Below are 19,339 nucleotides of genomic sequence, written 5' to 3'. Positions count from 1 at the left end.
TTATGTCCCTCCTGGCATTGATGGTATATTCAGAGTCAGTAATGTTATTGAATCTCAGGAGCAGGTGATTAGGCTTTCCCGTTGGAGATCGATAAACTGCCGGTAGTGCGTGGCTGGATGAGTGGGTCGTTTTCAGACTGGAAGGGGGTAGCGTTTGGAGTACCCCAGAGATCAGTCCCTGACCACAGTTGTTCACAGTTTAAAGGCCTGGTGGAGGCAGCGAGATGTGAGATGTCCCAGCCTGCTGGTGACACAGAAAGAGTGGAGGTGGGGGAGGGGATGCTATTCACATGCAATTTCGTAGCTTTGCAATCAGTACATAGTGCACTGTGGGGCTGCAGTGGCGGGATCCATTGCTGGGATCAGTTTACAGTCACTGTGGTCTGTGAGGATTTTGTGAATAAAGCGCCATTCTCCAATTTAGAATCTCAAGCCGGGGAGCAAGGGCTGTCGTTTGTATATGACGCCCCCACTGTTGATGTAGACAGGAACATTACATCATAGACAACCCCGCGTTGATGTAGACAGGAGCATTATATCACAGACCCCGCGCCCCCACCCTCGACTGGTGTTGTAGACAGGAGCATTGTATATGTAAATTGTATTTATGGCATTGTGATATCCAGACACTATAGCCCTCCACGACCTCTCTATCCAGGCCTTTCAATATTCGACTTCATTCGTAAATTTGGCCACAGGGCCATCAATACTGTCACCCGATGCATTGAAATAGAACGTAAACAGAAACGTTGCCAACACAGACCCCTGTGGATTTCTGGGGTAGTAATCTCAGGATTACTGCCTGCGCCACGTGCTAGCGATGTAAGAATAGCGTGATCAGGCGTATTAATGTGTGGCTGAGAGACTTGTGTAGGGGGCAGGGCTTCATATTCCTGGATCATTGGGGCCTCTTCCGGGGCAGATACGACCGGTACAAAAAGGACGGGTTACACCTGAACCCAAAGGGATCCAATATCCTAGCGGGCACATTTAATAAACCTGTTAGTGAGGGTTTAAACGAATTTGGCACGGTGAGTGGGTTTGCAGCAAGAATGTCCAGGTTCTGAGGTTCTTTGAGTACATGGCCTGCTTTTCCGACGCAGGGAAAGTGTAGGAAGTGTCCATGGAGGGGAGGCTTGTTTCTCTGATGTTCTCCGCTCTCCAAAGTTCTCTGCAGTTCCTTGCAGTCATGGGCAGAGCGGTAGCCATACGAAGGCGTGAAGTATCGACAAGAAGCTCAGAGACCTCGGCCTTCATCCTGCCTTGTGTAGCTGGATCCTGGACTTCCTGTCAGATCGCCGGCAGGTGGTAAGAGTGGGCTCCCTCACCTCTGTCTCTCTGACCCTCAGCAGTCATACGTGCAGGGTTGTCTCCTTGGCCCCTTCCTTTACTCACTGTGCACCCATGACTGTGTCGCCACCCACAGCTCCAAACTGCTAATCAAATTCGATGACGACACTACATTGATTGGCCCAATCTCAAATAGTAACGAGGCAGCCTACAGAGAAGAAGTCATCACCCCGACACAGTGGTGTGAAGAAAACAACCTCTCCCTCATGGTGACAAAAACAAAGGAGCTGGTTGTGGACTGCAGGAGGAATGGAGACACTGACCAAATTCAACATTTCCAAGTCTGTTATTGACACAAAATTCACATTTTAATATTGATCCTGACACAATGTATTTTATATATTGTTAATGACATAAAACGTATTTATAGATTGTGACTGACAGAGAATCGTATAATCTGTGTTCCGTGTGTTATCTGAATGTACTTGCCTGTGCTGCTGCCACAAATCAGTGTTTCTCTGTACCTGTACCTTCCCGTACTTGTGCACTTGGCAATAAATTCAACAGGACCTGAGAAAACTCAGTGAGATTTGATTAGTGATGATCATCTTGGCAGCTCGGTAGGTCGAATGTATGAGACAGTACACTGTTAAATGCAAAACCCTGAACAGTGTTGATGATCAGAGGAATTTAGACTCCAAGTTCATCGGTCCCTGAAAGAGACTGCACAGATTGATCGGGTGGTTAAGAAGGCAAATGGCGTGGTTGTCTTTATTAGTTGAAGCACTGAGTTGAAAAGTCGGGAGGTTGTGTTGCGGCTGTTGCGAGCCTGCGGTCGGACTGTGACTGTGTCTTTAAGAGCGCCGCAGTGAGGAGGCGGGACTATGACGTCAGTCACAGGCTGACGGCGCTAACTGTGGATTTAACCATAAGAGAGAGAGAGCGATCTGCAGACAAGCAGTCGGCCGGTCTAAACAGAGAGAGAGACTGGAAAAGCTGATAGCTTCAGTTTGTCGCAGCTGAGACTTGGAACTCTCCTATGCCCACAAGAGTGAGTTGATCATCGGTACACGGAACCACAACGAATGTGTGTGGCTATCACTTCCTATAATCCACAGGAGATCAATCCAGTGTGAACTCTGTTACTGCTGGTTCGTTTCTAAAACGTTACAGTTCGTAACACAGCTTTATAAAACTAGTTAGACCACATCTGGAATGTTTCATACATTTCTGGTCGTCCCCATTCTCGGAAGGATGTCGGAGTTTGGGGAAGGTGCAGAAGAGGTTTACCAGCATACTGCCTGGATTGGAGGGCATGAGCTATAACGAGAGGTTAGACAAACTTGGATTGTTTACTCCAGAGCGGAGCAGTCTGGGGTGGGACTAGATAGACGTTTATAAGATGATGAGAGGAATAGTCATATTCATAGTCATACGTTATTGATTCCGAGGGAAGTTGGGTTTCGTTACAGTTGCACCAACCAAGAATAGAATATAAATATAGCAATATAAAACCATTAATAATTAAATAATAATATGTAGTTTATGCCAGATGGAAATTAGTCCAGGACCAGCCTATTGGCTCAGGGTGTCTGACCCTCCAAGGGAGAAGTTGTAAAGTTTGATGGCCACAGGCAGGAATGACTTCCGATGACGCTCTGTGTTGCACATCGGTGGAATGAGTCTCTGGCTGAATGTACTCCTGTGTCCACCCAGTACATTATGTAGTGGATGGGAGACATTGTCCAAGATGGCATGCAACTTGGACAGCGTCCTCTTTTCAGGCACCACCGTCAGAGAGTCCAGATCCATCCCCACAACATCAGTGGCCTTACGAATTAGTTTGTTGATTCTGCTGGTGTCTGCTACCCTCAGCCTGCTGCCCCAGCACACAACAGCAAACATGATAGCACTGGCCACCACAGACTCGTAGAATATTCACAGCATCTTCCGACAGATGTTAAAGGACCTCAGTCTCCTCAGGAAATAGAGTGGACAAACGATATATTTTTCCTGGGGGTTGAAATGTGCAATACGTTTAATGTGAGAGGAGATGTGAGCGGCAAGTTTGTTTCTTTCTATAGAGTAGTGGGAAGCTGGAGTCTCTGCCTCGGGTGGGAGACCCCACCGGTCACATAATCCCTTTTGTCCCTCCCGCTTAACCGCAGATGGGCAGCATCTGCGCGTCTGTTTCCGAGGCCCCGCCCTCCCGATGATGCAACAATCACTTCGCGCATGCCCTCTGTCTCCGAGTGATTGGTGTTTTCCTTTCCGCTCAGTGCTGAAGGGCATCTTCTACGTGATCGGCAAGGGGTCCTCGCCTCCTGGGTCGTGGAGCCGGGGGTCGGGATCACTGTCTGCGGGCCGAAGATATCACTTTCCCAACGGTGAGTATTGAGACCGATCCCGAGTGGGAAGATCTGATGTTGGCCATGAGCCCCGAACTGAGGGCCGATTACTCGTTTAATTTCCAGTTATCTGGGCTCGTCGGAAATGCGTAGACTTCACTTAATCTGCATTGAACGATCCAAACCAGGGGCCCAAGCTGTCTACTTCCGCAGAATTGAAATGGAAGACCTGCCAACAGGTCACGTGAGGCTGTGTCCCGCAGGTCTGCCCCGCCCTCCTCTTTATGATGCAAGATGATGTGGTGTCTGCTATAATACCCGAATGGGTGGTGATGCTTCCTCCACATTGTGTTGGGAAATCTGATGTTGGGCACTGAGTCCCGTTAACTTTCCCCAACTCGCCTCACTTCCTGAGGCTCCTCGCATTTGTCCTGAAGCTTTATGGCTCTTGTGCCTTCACCACGACTGGGGTGAGTGAGAAAGGAGAATGTCTCAGGTTTTGGGGATCTTTGATTTCACGGCCTGGTTTACCAAGGGACTGGGAAGTCCAGGGGGGAGAATGGTTTCTGTGATGTCCACGTGGCCAAGTAGTTAAGCAGTTGAATTAGCAATCTGAAGGTTGTGAGTTCATCCCTCAGTCCAGGCAGCGTGTTGTGTCCGTGAGCAAGGCACTTAACCACACATTGCTTCTGCATGTTAAGAGCCCAGCGACGGCAGTTGGTGCATTATGCAGGTAAAATGGACCCGGGATTCGAGCTGCTTGGGCTTATGAGGTGCTGAGTGAGTATTTCTGGTCTGGGATCTGATGTTTGTTTCTGGAGTTCCTTTGGATGCAATGACTACTAATCTGAGGAGAGGATGAGTTCCCATTCCATCCTCACAAGGAGAGGCTATGAGTAAATGGGCTGTTCCATGTTTACAACAGTAGAAATAGACCCGTGAGTTTGGTGTTCAAACTGTGTTTGCAAACCCCCCCCCCCAACTCACTGTCACCTGTCTGTCACATGGTGGAAATCAAGCAGAATCTCAAGTTGCTGGAGATCTGCAGGTAGAACAGAAAATGTTTGAAGTCATTCTGACAAAACGTTATTAACCTGAATTGTAAAGTTTGTTCCTCTCCCCACACCTATTCCTCACCAGCTGTGTGTTTCTGGAAATTCCAGTGTCTTTTTATTACATTCACCCTGGAATGGTTTATATTTCCTGAAATGGACCTGTTTTAACCTGGGAATGGAAATGGCTCGTTCTGTGATTGTAGAACAGTAAAGAAAGCTCAAATGTTCCCTGTAAATTATCCTGGTACCAATCTATCTGTTACTCCTGGAAACTTGTTCAGTTGTTGCTGATGAGGATTACAAGAATAATCTCAGGAATGATCAGCTTTATGTATGAGGAGAATTTGATGGTTCTGGACCTGTGATCAATGGAGTTCAGAGGGACGGTGGGGGTGGAGGGATGTATGGTTAAGTAAACCTACCGAATGCTGAAAAGCCTGGATGCAGTGGACATTGGAGAGGATGTTTCCGTAAGATGGAGGGTCAGTGATCTGACAGCACAGTTTCAGAATAAAGATGCCTCCCTTTCTTTCTTTTTTTTGTTTTTCTTTCTTTTGTTACATTTAAAATGGGAATTTTGTTATGTTAGTCTGGGGAATGCGGCTTTGTTGTGCTTTAACACTGAAGAGAGTTTGCGCTAACAGTTTGTTTACTTTAAAATGAGATAACGGGGTTCTATTAGCCAATGGGTGGTTATGTATTGTTTTGTTTTCGGATGCCATTCTGTATGATATGACTGTGGACTGAGTTTTGGCGGGGAGTCGGAGGAGAGACGAGGAGGACCGCGGACGTGCGGAGAGGCTCCGGTCAATCACTCAGGGTGGTCCCGAGTCGTGAGTCGACAGGATCCGGGTGGTCGTCTGACGTCGAATTGAGCTCCAACGGTAGCGCGCGAAGAACTTGGACTTTGATAAATGTTGGCGCCTTTTTTTTCCATTACTTTCCTCTCTGTATCAAATGTATATTAATGCCCTAGAATTAGTAATATCTATAAAGTGTATGTGTTAAAATTTACTGGGTGTGCTGGCTGATGATTGATGTTTGTGATTGATTCGAGCGGTGACTGTTCCTGAGGGGAGTGTTGAAGCAGGTGCTGGGCGGGATTTCCCCTAGACATACACGAGCCAATATAACGGAACGTTACACTGAGATGAGAAAAAAATTTTGACCAAAATATCTCTGATCTGTGGAAGTTGTTGCCACAGAGGTTGGTTCAGGCTGCTATTTGGGTATATTTATGACAGAGATTAATATATTCATGATTACTAAGTACCTTCAGGGTTACAGGAGGAAGGCAGGAGTATGGTGTTGGAATAAAACTCAGCCATGGTTGAATGGTGGAGCAGACCAGAGGGGTCAAATCACCTAATTCTGTTCCTGTGTCTTATGTCTCACCATGACTGAATGATGGCTCCTTCTTATTCCATATTGTTTTGTGACATGTGAGGAACAATAAAAGATTGTTCACTGAGATCATTATATCTGCTTTCAATGTTTAAATTTCAGTCAGTTTTGTTCTTAGTAATATCAAGCAGAAATGTTTGGTTCTCCTTTGTACTGTTAAAGTGCTTCATTGTCTTTAATGTTAAAGTTAGACCTGTGGTAAGAGATTTATTGGAAGAATACAAGGGAACAGCAACAAGTGAACCAGCCCGAAGATTGGGAGCATCAACTGGAGAGGACCCATCTGACTTGGAGAATCCAGTGATTCGGTCAGGGGAAAGTTTGGTGAGTGTCATTTACTCAAACACTGTTCATTTTGACATTACATTACATACATGTACAAAGGAAGTGGGAAATAGTTGGAGTGAGACTGAATGTGCCCAGAAGAACCAGTTATGCCTCTGTCAGACCCAGTTGCAATCACTCCAGGTCTGGTAATGTGCTTCCAGCAGCCCTGCTATTTAAAACCATTCCTATTCTGTGGAAGTCGAATCTGAACAAAGTCACTCAGAGACAGTAAAAGTACAAACTCTTTATTCCAATTACCCGGGGCTTACTCAGTTAGTCGCTCAAACAGAAACAGTCAATGACTATTCCGGGTCAATCCACTAACTGACTAACAATTCCCCTTACACCACAGGTATATCCGTCCAGATACCCCCCACACAAGACAGGCTGGAGCCAAAGTTATTTACAACATGACAACCCCTAAAGACAAATTACAAAGTAGTCATCATGGCTTACACACAGAGAACAGACTGAAGCTGTCCTATCTCTATGCATGAGTGCACAGGGAGATAAGCATCCTGAAACCCTAGCTAGCTACCCTCAAGAAGAAATATGGCTCAGCATGGCTTAGCACATCTGTTGATCATCAGCAGTTTCTTTCAGAAAAGCAGGCTGCTATTGTTTAATGAAGTGTTAACCCTTTTACATACTTTATCATTCCCTCCTTTTGATCATTATATGATCAACAAAGCTGTAATAATTTACAGAGAAAGCAATTGAGTACAGCATTGACTTATCAGTGAGTAAAAACAGTGTACATCAGTAATTATAACAATGATATGTGCAAGTATTAGGTCATAATGCAATAACACGCCCCAGATATTACCGAACAGGCCTTCGAAGACCACCATTTCGACCCTTCGGTGAACCCGTGTAAACCCTGCCCTACTTTCTTGATGCTGTCAGTCTCCTTGGCAGTGTGCTCGGAGAGGGATGTAATGTTAGTAGAGTCATCAGGGATATAGGTGCAGCATTCTGTGTCAATAATAGCACAGGTTCCCCCTTTCTCAGCCAGGATAAAATCTGAAGCCATACGATTCTGTACGACTGTTTGCCGGATTGCAATCACTTCAGTGGATATTTCTGTTACTTGGGCCTGTGTTTCTGTCAGGGCTCCTGGAGTATTGTGGCCAGCTCCTCAAGTGCTGTAGCCAAATTGATTATCTCTCATGAATTCCTGGCTACTCCATAGGAGAGAAAAGCGATCATCCAAAATCGCTCAGTCTCAGTTATTCCCCTCCGCTGCTGGGCATCTGCAAGTATGGCCAGGATGCATGTTTCCCAGTATAGGAAGTTCTGTTTGGTGGGGGCCTGAGATACCATCCCTCAAAACACTGATAGCCACAGTCATCTCTGACTGGACCACAGTTTCTCACCTCACTGCCCCACATGTTATTTGAGAAAACTCAGGCTGAGCGTGATTACTGACATTGGAATCATAGTTTTACCATGCTGGGGAATTTCACCACAAACCCAGCAGGCCCCTAGTTCCACCTGTTTGGCACAGGTGTGACAGAAAGGTGTTAACATGGGAGCCCCAGATGCTGGGGTGAGCCTTCTCAAAGTCACAAACACGAACACCACTATCAGCCAATACATTTTCCTTTAGTCTGAGAGAGTCCTTCTACTCAGTTCCTGCAGTAACACGTTTATTGTCTGTTCGATGATCCACCGAGATTGCCCCTTCAGTTTCACAGCCATGGGAGTGGTCAGCAACACCTGATGCGATCCTCTCCACCGAGGTCTGAGTTTTCCTTGATCCCAGTTCTTGATCAGGACAAAATCCCCAGGTTCTGTGGTGGGATAGTCACTCCTCTCTGCGGGGTAGTTCTCTTCCTTGTAAGCATGTCATACCTGTGAATGTAATGCTTGGAGAATTTTAGTTAGTTGGCCCATTGTCATGTACAATTCCAAATGTATAACAGGAGTCGGTGTAAATGTTTGCACTTTTGTCTGTTGCACAGTCCAGTAATGCACTGCCCTCTCTTCCTTTAACCTCTCCAAACACCATGAGTGGGAAATTCTGTCCCTCGAAGGGTGCATAATATTGGCTTTCCTCAGTTGAGCACCCCATAGGCTCATAGCACAGAGTCACATGGGGATGAACCACTGGCAGAGGGGCTTCAAACGAAGTGGGGTCCAAATTAAGTGCCCACCACAGCGGGGGTGGGGGGGTGGAGGACGGTAACTGGGGAGGATGTCAGTTATTAACTCGTCCCAGGTTGATATCCTTGTCTGTGCATAGAATCTTGACTTCCAATGGACACAGCAAGTCTCTCCCTGCAAGATTACACCCCGAATGGTGGAGAGTGTGAATGAAACCTCACACTGGTTCCCCTGGAAATCCACCTGCAGTGGCTGGGTACGTGAATACATACATTCTGTGCCTTCGAACCCAGACAGACTGATTGTAGTGTCTGATAGCTGAAATTCCTTTTCCGATACTATTTCCTGATCGAGAGTGGTTGTGGTTGCCCCCATATCAATCATAAACAGAAGTGGAATTCCAGCAACTTGCATTACCACATTGGGCTCTTCCTGAGGGGTGGTAATCACGGTAGGAAGCATCCTTGCTTGTCAATTTCTGAACACGTTGTTGTCCCCACCTGTCCCTTGGTAGGTTTTTGTTCCCATTTCTGTTCCCCAGATATAGTCCGCTCACGTCCTGCTTCCCGCTAAACATATTCACCTTTAATATTAGTTCCCTTCGGGGTTGATCGGGATTCGAAAGCTGGGTCCCAATAATATGTCAAAGCTTGTTGCATTTGATTTCGATCATGTAGGCCAATCGATATTATTTGTTTTAATCATATTGGCTAACTTAATTGGTAAGCATTGGAGCAGTAAGACATCAAACTGTGGGGATGGATTACCACCATTAAAGGCTTGGTGTCCTGTGAAGGTGCCTTAGCAGGCCACAAATTGCTCCCAATAATCTGGTCCCAATTTCCCCAGGTGGAGGTTTGACTTCTTGTATCTCAATTCTGCCTTCCATTTCCACCCCTCATCGGCTGACAGAATCATGCAGCAGAGACAGAATAAATCTTGTGGAGTCGCATTGTACATTTCTGTAGTACTGCGGACGTACTGAACAAACTGTGCTGGATTTTCTTTTCTATCTGGGGCCTGATTCATGATCATTATCATTTCTTGGGGCTTCCAGGGTGCAGAGAGAGGAATCACTGAGGGCTCTCCCCCCTCCTGCTCGTGGTTTGGGCAGCATTCAGGTGGGCAGTTCATCACAGTCACTGTCCTCAAATAGGGTCGGTATGCCAGACACGGTTTCAGGATCCCTTGTTTCCCTATCAGTTCGAACTTTAGACTGATGTTTCTACCCTTCTCTCCTACCTAGTGCGGCATTGGTTTGCTTACATTGTTTTTCCTGCTCTCGTTTTCGGCCCCTTTCACCTATTCACGCTCTGCTTTTAGCGTCCTCCAACCTTTGGCGTTCCTACTCCAGTACATACCTCTATCCCTTTGTCACATGCATCATTCCCCCAACATGCTAATAATATACTGCTCCACTTTACATCTGCCTTTTCTTTCCATTCCCTTTTTAACAATTTCCACTTCTTTCCACCGTTCTTTTTCCATATTGAATTTACTGCTTGTTCTCATGAGGTAGTATCCCAGGTTCCCCCCTCCCCCCCAGTGGCCACATTTTGTCCCCAATTTCTTATTCACCACTGCACTCAACATTCGCAAATCCTTCTCCTTGTCTGGAAAACTCTCACACATACTGTGTAGGGCTGCTCCTGGCCCACTCGTGTCAATCGACTGCAGTGGATCCATGTTCTCTTAGTAATTTACCCAGCACAAAGCCTCCTGCTCAATTAACAATCAGATAAATTTACCCAACACACATCAAAGTTGCTGGTGAACACAGCAGGCCAGGCAGCATCTCTAGGAAGAGGTACAGTCGACATTTCGGGCCGAGACCCTTCGTCAGGGTCTCTATATAAAATTCACTGTACACATGTTGTCACTGGGTATAAAAATGCACAGTACAAGATTTAAGTGCACACTTAAATATTTTCCCTAACAGGCAATGCTATTTCCCCACCTTTCATTCCTCTGCCTCGATCACATCTGAAACATCGGAACCCTGGAATATTAAGCTGCCAGTCCTGCCCCTCCTGTAGCCAAGTTTCACTAATTGCTACAACATCATAATTCTGTCTCCCGACAGATTCTGTCCCAATCCCGTCAAGGTATGCGATCAGCCTTGGGCGAGGGACCGTACCTCCAAAGGAACTAATGGAGAGCGACTAAAGTCCAAGTCATTAATATATATTGTAAACAACTGGGGTCCCAGCACTGAGCCTTGCGGTACCTCACCAGTCACTGCCTGCCATTCTGAAAAGGTCCCGTTTATTCCCACTCTTTGCTTCCTGTCTGCCAACCAATTCTGTATCCACATCAATATTCTACCCCCAATACCGTGTGCTTTAAGTTTGCGCACTAATCTCCTGTGTGGGACCTTGTCAAAAGCCTTTTTAAAATCCAAATATACCACATCCACTGGTTCTCCCCTATCCACTCTACCAGTTACATCCTCAAAAAATTCCATGAGATTCGTCAGACGTGATTTTCCTTTCACAAATCCATGCTGACTTTGTCCGATGATTTCACCGCTTCCCAAATGTGCTGTTATCTCATCTTTGATAACTGACTCTAGCATTTTCCCCACCACCGATGTTAGGCTAACCGGTCTATAATTCCTGGTTTCTCACTCCCTCCTTTTTTAAAAAGCGGGGTTACATTAGCCACTCTCCAATCCTCAGGAACTAGTTCAGAATCTAAAGAGTTTTGAAAAATTATCACTAATGCATCCACTATTTCTTGGGCTACTTCCTTAAGCACCCTGGGATGCAGACCATCTGGCCCTGGGGATTTATCTGCCTTCAATCTCTTCAATTTACCTAACACCACTTCCCTACTAACATGTATTTCCCTCAGTTCCTCCATCTCACTGGACTCTCTGTCCCCTACTATTTCTGGAATATTATTTATGTTCAACTCCAAATGCATAACGGAACTCTGTGTAAACGTTCACACTTTTGTCTGTTGCTAGGATACAGGCACGAGTCAGAGCAAACAGCTTAGCCTTCTGGGCGGAGACAGCTGCTTCAAAAGAGGCTTGCTCAACTACTTCACTGTCCGTCACTATCACATAGCCAGAATATCGTTTTCCTGCTGGATCCACAAAAGAGTTTTCATCCTCATAAAACGTTGCCTCGGGCTTGAGGGGGTATTGCAGAATGGATGGGAGAGTCTGTTCTTCTTTCACGGTGATCTGGACAGGGAGGCAGTTGATGCTGCCGACTTCATGGCCTGAAATTTCCCAGAGATGGGGTACAACGTCTTGGATTCAGTCAATATTAAAAGAGTGTCTTACCAGATGTCACGTCTTCACCTCCGACTCCTTCCAGTATCGGAGTTGGCCCACAACCAAGTCTTGCCAGTCTCCCTCGGTACTGGGGGCTTGTTTCGTCAGGGTGTAGGCAAGGAACCTCGGCTCTTTGGCTTGAACCCAGGGCAAACCCTAACGGTGATATAGGGAACCACTGGTCCTGTCTGTCGCCAAAGGAAATCTGGAACTTCAGCCAGTAATGCTCTGCCCTCTCTTCCTTTAACTTCTCCAATCACCGTGACTGGGAACTTCTGTCCCTCGAGGGATGCATAATATTGGCTTTCCTCAGTTGAGCACCCCGTAGGGTCATAGCACAGAGTCACATGGGGGTCAACCACTGGCAGAAGGGGTTCAAACGCAGTGGAGTCCAGATTAAGTGCCCACCACTGGGGGGGTCGGTAACTGGGGACGCTGTCGGTTGTTTGCTGTTCCCAGGGTGATACCCTTGTCCGTGCATGGAATATTGGCTTCCAACTGACAGAGCATGTCTCTTCCTGCTAGATTACACCCCTGACTGGTGGTGACTGTAAATGAAACCACACTGGTTCCCCAGGAATTCCACCTGCAGTGGCTGGGTACGTGGATACGTATGTTCTGTGCCTTCGAACCCAGACAGAGTGATTGTATCGTCTGATAGCTGGAATCGCTTTTCAGACACTATTTCCTGATTGAGAGTGGTTGTGGTTGCCCCCATATCAATCATAAACGGAATTGGAATTCCAGCAACTTGCAATATTACATTGGGCTTTTCCCGAGGAGTGGTACTCATGGTAGGAAGCATCCTTGCTTGTCAATTTCTATATGGGTTGTTGTCCCCACCTGTCCCTTGGTAGGTTTTTGTTCCCATTTCTGATCCCCAGATATGGTCCGCTCGTGTCCTTCCCACTGAACATATTCACCTTTAATATTAGTGCCCTTCGGGGCTGATCAGGATTCGAAAGTCGGCTCGCAATAGTATGTCAAAGCTCGTCGCATTCGATTTTGTTCACTGTCAGGCCAATCCATATTACTTGTTTTAATCATGTTGGCTAACTTGGTTGGTAAGCATTGGAACAGTAAGGTATTAAACTGGGGGACGGATTCCCATCATTAAAGGCGTGGTCTCCTGCGAAAGTGCCATAGCAGGCCACAAATCGCTCCCAATAGTCTGGTCCCGATTCCCCAGGCTTAGCTTTGCATTCAAATACTTTAGTGATGTTTACAGGTTGGTGTAGAGCTGTTTCCAAGGCTTGAATAATCCGGTCTGTCTGTTTATTCCCATTATGGTTTCCCACCTGTAAGTCCTGATAGGTTTGGTATCTCAATTCTGCCTTCCATTTCAGCCCCTCATCAGCTGAGAGAATCATGCAGCAGAGACTGAATAAATCTTGCGGTGTCACTTTAAACATTTGTGTAGTACTGCGGACATACTGAGCAAACTGTGCTGGTTTTTCTTTTCTATCTGGGGCCTGATTCATGATCATTATCATTTCCTGAGGCTTCCAGGGTGCATACACAGGAATCACTGAAGGCAGTCCTGCTTGTGGATTGGGCAGCATTTGGGTGGGCAATTGTCTTTGTGGAGCCATTAACTCTGGGGTTTTATTGGATTCTTCCCCCCCTGTCTCAGAATAATGCACGATATTCCCTTTCTGGATCTTAGGGTATAGAGAGCCTCCCCTTCCCTGCTGCTGCTGTTTTACCTGAGCGGCCACCGTATCTGAGTACTGGGAGGATTGGGATTCAGAAGCACTGGGTGCACTTGGCCCCTGGTAAGGTGGGGGAGGAGTTACGGTGGGTGCCCACTCCTCATCACGGTCACTGTCCTCAAACAGGGTCGGTCTGCCAGATATGGGTTCGGGATCCTTGTTTCCCTATCAGTTCGAACTTTAGACCAATGTTCCTGCCCTTCTCTCCTATTTAGGCCAGCCTTGGTTTGCTTACGTTGTTTTTCCTGCTCTTGTTTTCAGCGCCCATCCACCATTTACACTCCGGTTTTAGCGTCTCCCAACCTTTGGCGTTCCTTCTGTAGTGCATACCTCTATCCCTTTTTCACATGCATTATTCCTCCAACTTGCTAATAATATACTGTTCCACTTTACATCTGCCTTTTCCTTCCATTCCCTTTTCAACAATTTCCACTTCTTTCCACAGTTCTTTTTCCATATTAAATTTACTGCTTTTTCTCATGAGGTAATATCCCACCAGAGTCTGCTTGGCACTCCCGATATTGGGATCCTGTTTGTGATGCCAAATGTTAAAGTTGAATCTGAATAAAACTCAGGAGACCAGCTTCTTATCGTCACCACAGTTTATTGTGCATTCTCCTGCAGGAGTTTGACACCCATGTTGTCAAAGGAAAGGCACGTAAGCACTGCCACCAACTGACAAGTAAATACCTTAGTCAGGTTACAGCCTTATATTTATACATAGTAAGCCCCATGCATTACTATTGGTAGATGTTATTAGAACTGATACAGCCACCATGTCTGTTGGTGCAAAACTTAATTAATTAGATAAGAGAGTTCACTAAATCAAGGTTTTAGTTACAGATGGATGTACTATCCAGTCCTTGTCAGTTGTTCCCTTTGCAAGGCCCTGACTTAATTACAGACAGATGTTCATTCCTGTCCTTATCAGTGAGTCCTCCTCCCTTTACTCAAACGACGGTACAATGTATTATGTTATCAACTAATGAGAGTACAATGTATAATGCTTTCAGCTCTCAGTGTGTCTCTCTGCAAGCCGCAGAGAACTGGTAATGAGTCTGTCTTAGCTAACCGCTGAAGACAGAGTTTACTTCAGTTCAAAAATTCCTGTTCAGTCCCAATTATTCTTTTAGCCAGAGGTTACATAGGTTCGAAATGATTTTTTAATATATCCTCAATTCCTCAGGAGGATTCAGGGAAAATATTTATGTCCAATACAGAAACTAGTGTTACCTGTGTGTTTGTGGTGATACAGAAGTCGCTGGAGAATTCACAAGTGGGAAGAAGTGGAATGATATTTGGAAATCTGACTTTTTAAAGCGTAATGTAGCAAGCAAACCACATATGGACAATGTGCAAAAGCTCTGGTGAGAAAATACTTCGTTACCCATTACAGTCCTGCTACATAGTTTATGTGAGAGTGCAGATGAACTCGATCGAACCCAGAGGAGATCAAAGTTCTTAACGACAGTGATTTGCTAGCTGTTAAAATGAATATCTCTATATATAAAATTCACTGTGCACATTTTGTCACTGGGTTAAAAAATGCACAGTACAAGATTTATGTGCACACTGGTCATTACAAATTATAGGGGACATTGGTGGGAAGGTGGGGAGACCTCCAGTGTCCCTGATGCCCTCACTTACAAGTAGTGTATCCAGCTGCAGCTTGTAACCCTGTATGTTAAGGAGTTGGAACTTGAAATGGATGAATTCCAGAACATCCAGGAGTTGGAGGGGGTGATAAATATGACATGAAGAGAAGTGAATTGCACCCAAAGTGCGGGACACAGGAAACTGGGTGGGAATCGCGAAGGGGAATGAGGTTAAACAGCCATCACAGAGTACCCTTGCTGCTATCCCACACACTTTTGAAGCTGTTGGAGATATTACCTAGCAGAAAAATATTCAAAGGGATGACAGCAGATTCGTTAGTTCGGAGAACAGAACGAGAGTGGACTAATACCCTCGTGGTAAGGCTTGCTAGTGCTCGCGTGGGGGGAGGGGGTGATGTGGTTAAAATAAGTTGTAGGGGGGATGGGAGCCCGAATGACAGAACAGATAGTGGAGAGGGTGAATTGAATTGAATTGACTTTATTACATACATCCTTCATATACATGAGGAGTAGAAATCTTTATGTTACATCTCCGTCTAAATGTGCAATGTGTAATTTATAGTAATATATAATAGATAGTTTGTACATAGGACAGTCAATATAACATAGAAATCAATTAATCACTCTGATGGCCTGGTAGAAGATGATGTCCCGGAGACTGTTGGTCCTTCTGCTGTGGTATCATTTCCTGGATGGTAGCAGCAGGAACAGATTGTGGTTGTGGTGATTTGGATCACCAATGATCCTTCGGGCCCTTTCTGCGCACCTGTCTCTGTAAATGTCTTGAATAGTGGGAAGTTCACATCTACAGATGCGCTGGGCTGTCCACACCACTCTTTACAGGTTCCTACGATTATGGGAAGTACAGTTCCCATACCAGGTGGTGATGCAGCCAGTCAGGATGCTCTCAACTGTGTCCCTGTAGAAAGTTCTTAGGATTTGGGGCCCCATCCCAGACTTTTTCAACCATCTGATATGAAAGAGCCATGTGAGATCCTCGGTCAAAACACAGCCATGTGAGATCCTCGGTCAAAACACAGCCATGTGAGATCCTCGGTGATGTTTATGTCGAGGAATTTAAAGCTGTTCACCGTCTCAACCCCAGATCCATTGATGTCAATAGGGGTTAGCCTGTCTCCAGTCCTCCTGTCGTCCACAAGCAGCTCCTTTGTTTCTGTGACAATGAGGGAGAGTTTGTTTTCTTGACACTAGTCAGATGTTGTTCAGATCTCAGACAGAGTCAGCAATCAAATGGCTGAGCATGGTGTGATGAATGTGCTGAGCTGTGTATATCACAATGCAAGAAGCATCGTAGGAAAGCCAGATGAGCTCAGGACAGGGAATTATGAAATTTTGGCCATTACTGGGAGTTTGTTGCACCCAACAGTCTGATGGATTTCGAGGAACAAATTTGTAGAGAGATTGCAGACCATGCCAAGAAGCAAAGCTGATTCAGTAACTGATTTTGACTTTCCATATATTGACTGGGACTCCATACTGTAAAAGGACTAGATGGGGTAGAGTTTGTCAAATGTGCCCTTAAACAGTACGTAGAAGTCCTGACGTAAAAGTGTCCAATAATTTGTTAGGAAATGATCCAGGGCTGGTGACAGAAATTAGTGATCATAATGCCATGAGTTTCAAAGTAAATATGGAAAAAGAGAGGTCTGGACCATGGTTTGAGATTCTAAATTGGAGAAAGGTCAATTTTGATGATATCAGAAAGCATTTGACAAATGTAGTTTGGGACAGGTGGTCTTCTGGCAAAGGAGAACCTGGTAAGTGGGAGGCCTTCAGAAGTGAAAATTTGAATATGTAGAGTTTGTATGTGCCTGCCAAAGTAAAAGTTGAAATGCAGCTGGTGCAGGGAACCTTTGTTTTCAAGAGATATTGAGGCCCTGGCTATTTTGTTCCTCCAAATGCCTCAGACCGTTGAGTGCTACCAAGACTCATTAGTGACTACAATATCATAATTCCATGCCCTGCGCTCATCTTACTTTTTTTTCAGTCATCTTCTATTGGTTTCTAAAAGATTCCCAATAGTTTTTGCTCTTTTGTTTGTCCTCTCTTTGGCTTTTATGTTGGCTTTGGCTTCTCATTTCAGCCGCGGTTGTGTCCTCCTGCCTTTCCAATGCTTCCACTTCTTTGGGATGTATCAATCACTCACCTCCCGAATTACTCCCAGAAACTCCAGCCATTGTTGCTTCGTTCTTACTCCTACCCTTTCCCTTCCAAACAAGTTTGGCCAGCTTCTCTGTCATAGAAACATAAAGAAGTTCAGTATGGAAACAGGCCACTTGGCCCAACTAGTCAATGCTGAAAAAACATTTAAGCTGTCTAAATCAACTACCTGCCTCGGGACCATCACCCTCCATACCCCCACCATCCAGGCTCCTGTCCAAACTTCTTTTAAATGTTGAAATCTGGCTCATATTCTCCACTTGTGCTGACATCTCATTCCACACTCTCACGACCATTTCAGTAAAGAGTTTTCCCAAATGTTCCCATTAAATTTTCACCTTCCCCACTTACCCATGACCTCTGGTTGTCGTCCCACCCAACCTCAGTGGAAAAAGCTGCTTTCATTTACCCTATCTATACCCTCATAATTTTGTATACTTCTAACAAATCCTCAAAGTAATGTGTTAATTCCCTTTTTTAGGTGCATATGATGATGAGGGGCATTGATCGTGTGGATAGTCAGAGGTTTTTTCCCAGGGCTGAAATGGCTAACACAAGGGGGCACAGTTTTAAGGTGTTTGGAAACAGATACCGAGGGGGTGTCAGGGGTAAGTTTTTTACCCAGAGAGTGGTGGATACATGGAATACACTGCCAGCTATTTGTGTGAGAGTGTTTCAGTTACTGTGGGGCCAGGCACCCATGCAGCTCAGTGGGAACAGGGAATAATAGCAATAGAGAGAGTAAGACTGAGCAAGGTCACAGATTGGAGATGGCAGAAATGCCCCATTCTTATAGAGACAGGAAGAGCATCAGAGAATTTGATGGTCATTTCAGATACCAGCACTGTGCCCAGTTAGAAGATGATATCTCTCTCCAACTTGGGTTGAAGTTCACTGTAACAGTGTGATGTCAGATCACACCTTGACAACTCAAGTGATCTCATCTGAAATGTTGTCCGACACCCACTGATGGATTTTCTAAATCTTTTTGCAGCTTAAAAGTGACAAAGAATTTGTCTACGAGAATCCTGAACACAACACACTAGTTTTCCTGTCTCTGTCCAGATATTTAAGAAGTGGAGGAAGGGATTCACTTGATCCTTCTTCCTGCTCAGACTGTGGGGAGGGATTCACTCGGTCATCTGACTGACTGGCACACCCGTCACTTTACACAGTGGGGAAGCCATTCATCTGTTCAGACATTGGGAATAGATTCCGTCAGCAAGTTCACTCTGGGATGAGGCCATTCACCTGTTCTGTTGGTGAGAAGGGATTCAGTTGATCTTCCCATCTGTGGACACACCATTGAGTTCACACTGGGCAGAGGCTGGTCATCTGCTGAATTTGTGGGAAGGATACACTCGGTCATCTGACCTTGAGCACATCAGAGAGTTCACACTGGGGAGAGGCCGTTCACCTGCTCAGACTGTGGGAAGGCATTCACCTGCTCATTTAAACTGAAGGCACATCAGAGATTTCACAGCGGGGAGAGGCCGTTCACCTGCTCGGACTGTGGGAAGGGATTCACTGGCTCATATGAACTGAAGGTACATCAGTGAGTTCACACTGGGGAGAGGCCGTTCACCTGTTCAGACAGTGGGAAGGGATGCACTTTGTCATCTCAGCTGAAGGTACATCAGAGTTCACACTGGGGAGAGGATATGCAGCTGCTCAGACTGTTGGAAGTGATCCACACAGTTAGTTAGCTTACAAGCGCACCAGTCAGTTCTCAGTCAAATGTGCATCATTGAGTTCACACTGGGGAGAGACTGTTCACCTGCTGTGAATGTGGGAAGTGATTCACTCAGTCATCTAACCTTATGTAACTCTCGCTTTGGCTAGCAGCCTAATATAGGGGGTGATAACCACCCCCCCCCCCACAGCCGGGCCAAACTTAAGAAATCCTGTTTGGGTGGATACTGCGCAATGTGTTTCCTGTTACAAATCAGTACCCCGAAATAACAAACAGTACACAATATGTAATTAAACGATTGAGCCTTATAATTCTTACTTCGAC

The 19,339-nt window shown here is 45.7% G+C and overlaps 1 long non-coding RNA gene across 1 annotated transcript; it reads left to right on the top strand.

Moving 5' to 3' along the window:
• The first annotated feature begins 2,266 nt into the window (after positions 1–2,266).
• Positions 2,267–18,405, top strand: LOC140207725 (uncharacterized). The gene is made up of 4 exons (XR_011888631.1): positions 2,267–2,341; positions 3,570–3,677; positions 6,285–6,421; positions 18,317–18,405. It is a non-coding gene; the product is annotated as an uncharacterized lncRNA (long non-coding RNA).
• The last annotated feature ends 934 nt before the right edge of the window (positions 18,406–19,339 follow it).

The sequence above is a fragment of the Mobula birostris genome, chromosome 13, assembly GCF_030028105.1.
Source record: "Mobula birostris isolate sMobBir1 chromosome 13, sMobBir1.hap1, whole genome shotgun sequence".
In the NCBI taxonomy this organism is placed as follows: domain Eukaryota; kingdom Metazoa; phylum Chordata; class Chondrichthyes; order Myliobatiformes; family Myliobatidae; genus Mobula; species Mobula birostris.
The sequence above is the reverse complement of the archived record's forward strand: the minus strand, read 5'-3'. Positions and strand labels throughout refer to the sequence as shown.